A 7,449-nucleotide genomic window follows, 5' to 3' on the forward strand; every position below is an offset into this window, starting at 1 on the left:
ATAATAGGCGTCCTTAAGTGACTCAGAAAGAAAGAGTGTTTACATTTTGAGAAATATCTTTGAAAGGGTATTATTTATTTAATTTTGTATTTTACAATAAGAGTATTGTGTCATTACTGGTATTCCCGAACCTTTAAGACTTTAGACTTAATCCTACCATGTTTAATGTAGCAATACTGTTTAATGTGACAATACCGTTCTTGTCACTATTGCTCACAGCACAAGACGTCCATACTTAAAGGAGGTGCAACACATGTGGATGAGCTTTCTGTAATGAACACACATAAAGGATCTGTAGCTGTCAAACCTGTATTTGAAAAAAGACAGTCAGTGTTTTTACAGGTATGACAGAGTAAATATTGTCTTTTACAATGCATTCTATGAAGACAAAATACTACAGAGAATCTAAACAAATGATCAAACTAAGTGATCAAAATACACTATGCTAATGTTAGTCGAAACAACACATGTCAACACACAGAGACGAGTTACAATTGCACCACTATAGTGCATTAATTCCTGATGACATGTGGACAAACACTGATTCTCATATTGTTATATTAGTATCAGCAAATTATAATGCCTTCTTTGAAGAAAAAGGAAAAACACTCATCATTTAATTAACAGATTTTTCTGATGTATGTGTCTTCATGTGTGTATTTAGACTACCATTTCGACTAAAGCCTTTTTCACAAACTTTACACTCAAATGGCTTTTCCCCTGTATGAGTCCTCATGTGTGTGTTTAATTCCCCATTATGAGTACAGCCCTTGCCACAAACTGTACACGTAAAGGGCTTTTCCCCTGTGTGAGTCATCATGTGTAATTTTACATGACCCTTTTGACTAAAGCCCTTGCCACAAACTGTACACGTAAAGGGCTTTTCCCCTGTGTGAGTCATCATGTGCAATTTTACTTGACCCTTTTGACTAAAGCCTGTGCCACAAACTGTAGATCACTATTTTGACTAAAACATGTGCCGCACACTGTGCATGTAAAGGGCCTTTCCCCTGTATGACTCATCATGTGTCTTTTTAGATCAGCTTTTTGGCTACAGCCCTTGCCACAAACTGTACACGTAAAGGGCCTTTCACCTGAATGAATCATTGTGGCAAAATGTTCAATCGCAAAGAAAATCTGAAGACACACACAATCTGCACAACTAAAACTCCCTGTGGAGTGACTTTGTTTTGGTGATTTGAGTGTATGAGTCATCATGTGTCTTTTTAGATCAGCTTTTTGGCTACAGCCCTTGCCACAAACTGTACACGTAAAGGGCTTTTCCCCTGTATGAGTCCTCATGTGTGTTTTTAGATTATTGATCCGACTAAAGCCTTTTTCACAAACTGTACACATAAAGGGCTTTTCCCCAGTGTGAGTCATCTTGTGGCATCTTGTGGCAATCATGAAAAATCCCTAGTTTGACCCTTCAAAAGTTACCCAAGTCCAATTCAAGCAATTTCGAAGATCGGTTATCGGTACCCCGACTTTGATGCGTTTAAATCCATGATCGAGGTTTCTCCACGGGAGTTGAATTTCAATATTTTAGTACATGTTTAGACACCTTTAGAAGCACATTGGTTAAGACATTTCTTGGTAACGGTTTAGTTCCCAGATTGGTCAAATACCTGATAAAAAATGTCCTTACTCTATGGCGTGGAGATGCCACGCGTCAGTACTCCCTGGTCCATGGGGCAGCAAGCCACTAACGATCAGGAGTTAACATACCAGCAGCTCTGCATGCAAATCCGCATACAAAGCAGTATAGGCCTACAACAGGTGGGGGGAATAACGCAGCCTATCCCAGGGTGGGATTCCCACTGTCAGATGCCTGCAAGATATAACACTCAGATTTTACTCTTCACATTTAGGAAAAATACATGAAACCATATACTGCATAACATCAATGACACTCTTGCACCAACAACCTCAATACACCACCAGGAACACACAAGCCAGCCAGCTACTCTGATGGCTGGGTGTGGCTCCCTTTTATTTAGTCAGCAGCGCTGAGGGGTCTCAGCTGTCCTGAATATGGGTGATTGGGGCGTCACATGACAAGGAAAGCTCAACCCACTACAAGGGGATAGATTGCTGCCTATAGTATATTGTATTTTTGTGAACTGTAATGATTATTTATTAATATTGTCCCTTTGTTTTATTAGGAGTAACCTCTGCTAATTTTGTCCTTTCTTTTGATTTAAGTGTATTTGATTTTGTTTAGGTGTATTATTTATGATGCAAACCAACATTGTGGCTTTAGAGGGCGTAGTTATTAGGCTGCTATCTTCCCAGTTACAGTTAGTGTGCCATAGTCCTACAGGAGGTTTGTCACAGGCGTAGGCTGGTAATTGGGGTTAGTGCATGTTAACTCTTGTTCCAACTTTGCTGTGCCTGCTTTTGTGTATTAGTGCATGCTTTTGTGTATTATAACCATATCGTTATCGTCTGAGAATTTCTGGAGATGGCATGTTCCGGAGTTGTAGCTGAAGTCAGAAGATGAAGATGGTAAACAGGAAGGGTGACAGAACGGTTCCCTGGGGTATATTTAATGTAGCAATACTGTTTAATGTGACAATACCGTTCTTGTCACTATTGTTCACAGCACAAGACGTCCATACTTAAAGGAGGTGAAACACATGTGGATGAGCTTTCTGTAATGAACACACATAAAGGATCTGTAGCTGTCAAACCTTTATTTGAAAAAGAAAGAAATTACAGACAGTGTTTTTACAGGTATGCCAGAGTAAATATTGTCTTTTACAATGCATTCTATGAAGACAAAATACTACAGAGAATCTAAACAAATGATCAAACTAAGTGATCAAAATACACTATGCTAATGTTAGTCGAAACAACACATGTCAACACACAGAGACGAGTTACAATTGCACCACTATAGTGCATGAATTCCTGATGACATGTGGACAAACACTGATTATCATATTGTTATATTAGTATCAGCAAATTCTAATGCCTTCTTTGAAGAAAAAGGAAAAACACTCATCATTATTTTAACTAACAGATTTTTCTGACATGTGTCTTTATGTGTGTATTTAGACTACCATTTCGACTAAAGCCTTTTTCACAAACTGTACACTCAAATGGCTTTTCCCCTGTATGAGTCATCATGTGCAATTTTACATGACCCTTTTGACTAAAGCCTGTGCCACAAACTGTACATGTAAAGGGCCTTTCCCCTGTATGAGTCCTCATGTGTCTTTTTAGATCAGTCTTTAGATTACAGCCCTTGCCACAAACTGTACATGTAAAGGGTTTTTCCCCTGTATGAGTCCTCATGTGTCTTTTTAGATCATGCGTTAGCCTACAGCCCTTGCCACAAAGGGTACATGTAAAGGGTTTTTCCCCTGTATGAGTCGTCATGTGTCTTTTTAGATCACTCTTTTGACTACAGCCCTTGCCACAAACTGTACATGTAAAGGGCTTTTCCCCTGTATGAGTCCTCATGTGTAATTTCAGAGTACCCTTTTGACTAAAGCATGTGCCGCACACTGTGCAAGCAAATGGATTTTCCCCTGCATGAATCATTGCGTGCCTCTCCAGAAATACCTTGCGATTAAACATTTTGCCACAATCTGCACAACTAAAACGTTTCATACCTATGTGACTCCTCGTGGAGTGACTTTGTTTTGGTGATTTGAGGTCATGGAGCAGCTTGTTGCTCAAACACAAACTATTTCCTCCCATGTGTTGTGTATTATGTGATTTCAGTGTGTTTAAACCTGAGTGGTCATCCGTGGTCTCATCCCACTCATCACTGTCTTCAGTGATATCAGATTCAGAATAGTGTGAAGAGAGGAGCTGATCATCACTAGTTGGTTGTGATGTTCCACAGTCCACTACATCAGCTTGTGTTTCCATGTGTTGAGATGAGGTGCTGGCTACAGGTTCTCTTTGTACGTTTTCATCATGTTCATGTTTCACTGACAGTGATATCTCTGTTGATCCACCATCCTCCTCTGATCTTTGAAGTAGCTCATCATGTTCCTCTTTAATCTGTAGAGACTCTGGTTCCTCTTTGACCAGACTGGAGGTTATCTCCTCCTGTTCCTCTTTAATCTGTAGAGACTCTGGTTCCTCTTGGACCAGACTGGAGGTTCTCTCCTGCTGCTCAGGGAATACCTCCTCTTTACACACAAGGAGGTGTATGGCGTCTAGACAGAATATATAAAAGAGAAACCCAATTATTACATGTTTGAACATGACCTACAGTCTATCATAGATATGTATTTGTAATGTATTAGTCAAGAGTTGGAGTGCTCAACCAGTTATGTAGTTGTGGTTGGAAGGAATTAACTTCTGCTGTTAGTTAATATCTGTCCTAACTTCAAATGATTGTTTTTGAACTCAACACTGCCTTTTTTCTAAAACAAGACACTCCTTGTTTCTCAAATGTAAGTAGCTACAACCTACTGCTATCAGACGTTGTTTTGGAATGCAACACGTTTATTGAATTTCTTCCTTAAATAGTCTATGATTATACACGATCAACAGTTTATTTAATTCTTCCTTACTACTTGATTCCGTTGTCAATATTTGTTTAACAGACATGAATGGAGGAAACTACAACTAGAATACTATTGACTAATATCAATGCAAACTCACAAAGTTTCAACCAGTTCCTCTTCCATTCCAAATAGTCACCATTGCTGTTTAAGAAATTAAACAGCAATGGTATCTCTCTCTCTCTCTCTCTCTCTCTCTCTCTCTCTCTCTGTAAATGTTTTACCAACCTGCTCTGTGTAGTTTGATGATTGGTTGTAAAACCTTATCTAGTAGTCTGCGTTAGCGGTCAGTTTCTTGCTTGATGTGGAAAGCTTCATCCTCGTACTCTGTTAGAATTCTTCCAACGACCCCAAATATCTCTTCAGCAGCAGCAGATAGTCTCTGGTTGACCAAGGACTTCAATGTTTGTAGTAAAGCCATAACTCAAGTCAAAACCTGTCCAAATAGATTTTTAAATAGGCCTAGAGCGAAGTAATAAAGTAGAACCAAAACTAGACGCTTCAGCTGGTGCAGAAAGGAGAAGTTCAGCTCTTAACAACTACCAGAGTTAAAGTGATACCAGGCAGAACAAACTATTGTTAAATACTAACAGAGGGCCCTGGTCATCCAATCAGAGTGAGGGGGGGCGTGACACACCAACAATGGAACACAACTGGCCAATCACTGCTCACAACAACAAGACAATTCAATGTGTTTTATGTAAAACATTAAGAAAAGAAAATATGAAATCATAAAAGTGCAATTAGATTCAGTAAAAAATATAAAGTTAAAGCTGCACTGTGTAACTTTCCTATTCTACCCTGGATTTGAACAATGTTGCCATAATATAAATCACATATTCAGGACACAGAGCAAAGGCAATAGTACAAGAACAAAAACAATCAACGGAAATGAATGAAATAAGTTAAATAAATTATATTAAATGTCAGTGTAGAATAATAATTACACCATCTCAATTAAGGCAGCAGCAAACATGCATGCGTGGTTTAGCTGTGATTTAAAATAACAGAGTAGTTGCAGAGCTGCAATTTTCAGGGAGTTTGTTCCAGATATGTTACACATTAAACTGAATGCTATGTTTTTATTTCAGGTTCATAAAGCAAACCTTTCCCAAATGACCAAAGGTATGAATGGTGGTTGATAACACAAGATCAGAGGCCCCAAGCCATGCTTTTAGACCAAAAGTAGTATTTCAGATTTTACGGGGGCCAGTTTGGAATTGCAGCCGTCCGTAGGTGCCTTTTGAGAGCAGTTTTGAAGGAGTCAAGGGATTTGCATGTCTTAATGACTATTGGTAGGGTTTGTTGAAAGACATGTTTGTCCACTTCTGATTTCCCAAACCTTTTCAGACTCTTTGAGTGTATTCAATTGGTTACTATGAATACCAAACGACTCAACAGCCCTGCCAACTGGGCTCAGCCCAAGCTGAAGCTGGGGAACAATGGACTGTAAGAGCGGGGAAGAAGAAAAATGGAGGGGGAAGAAGGGGGAGAAGAAAAAGAGAAGAAACTAGAAAAAGTGCCCTTCTGGGCACAGGTCTCCACCAGGAGGATAGGAGCGTGTGTGATGTATGGCAAAATGTTTGTGTGTGTGTGTGTGTGTGTGTGTGTGTGTGTGTGTGTGTGTGTGTGTGTGTGTGTGTGTGTGTGTGTGTGTGTGTGTGTGTTTGATAAAATCTGAAGGAGTAATATTAGAACAATATTAGAGGTTCAGCTTTGGCATTGTGTGGAAAAGTGTGGAAGGCATTTGCATGGAGGACCCTGAATGGCATGGCCAGTATATGGAACACCAACCTTCCCCGACAAACCAAACTCAACTTCTTCAACAAGACTGTAGAATCTGTTCTCCTATACAGCAGTGATTGCTGGACCCTGAAGCCAACTCTGCAAACGTCTCTAGACGGGTGCTACACCAGAATGTTACATGTAGTGCACAACATCAGGAAGAGTACACATGTTATCAACAAGAATCTGTATGCTGTAATATTCAGGGTGAGCGACAAAAAAGCAGCCAGGACAATGAGACTTGCAGGACACTGCCAAATACACCAGAACAAACACTTGGGCATCAGTCACAAGGACATCTCATAATAACATGTATGGATGAGAAGAAAGATGCAGGAGCGCAAAGCACCAACAGGCTGGCCGAATGTATGGAGAACCGGGATGACTGGAAGCAACGATGGAAAGCTTGTCTAAGGACAACCTAGAGAGAGAGAGAGAGAGAGAGAGAGAAAGAGAGAGAATTACAAGACACAGACCTGGTATCTCGTTCATTTCATCATAAGCAAAAAAGATGACCAAATAAAAAATACAAAAAATGGCAGGCCACAACAATGATAGGTATCACAGTGAATGTTAATTATCTATAATGATTATAGCTAACATAACTCGTTCTACATGTATGCAAACTCTTGACAACTGACGTAAAGTGTCAGCACAAGAAGCAGGCAACTGAAAATGTCCCTTACTGACAGGATAATAGACAGGATAATAGATATTTCTTGTGCAACACATCACAATAACCACTTATACATGCACACGTCTCTCACACACAGAATATGTACATGCCTCTACAACAATATTCAAAATACTCACCCATACTTGGCCTGTGTGGCCTAGCGTGGACTAGAGGTGACCTCAGGTGTGGAGTAAGTAGGACTTGAAGGTGCTGAATCCTCCAAGGCGGGTGATGCTGGTCTGTATTTGTATTAGCAGCCATGCTCCCATGCCAGCTGAAAGGCAAGCCTCCAAACCTGATGACATAATGTAAATGGAAAAAGTGGGTTCATTGTACATGTCATAAGTCATAATTGTTATGCATCTGGATTTATGCTTTTGATTTATATTTTAATTATTTCTTGTCTAACATGTTTGTAAACAGCTGAAGAACAAGACAACGGACAAAATAATTCCCACAATG

This window comes from Electrona antarctica, assembly GCF_951216825.1.
Source record: "Electrona antarctica genome assembly, contig: scaffold_25, whole genome shotgun sequence".
In the NCBI taxonomy this organism is placed as follows: domain Eukaryota; kingdom Metazoa; phylum Chordata; class Actinopteri; order Myctophiformes; family Myctophidae; genus Electrona; species Electrona antarctica.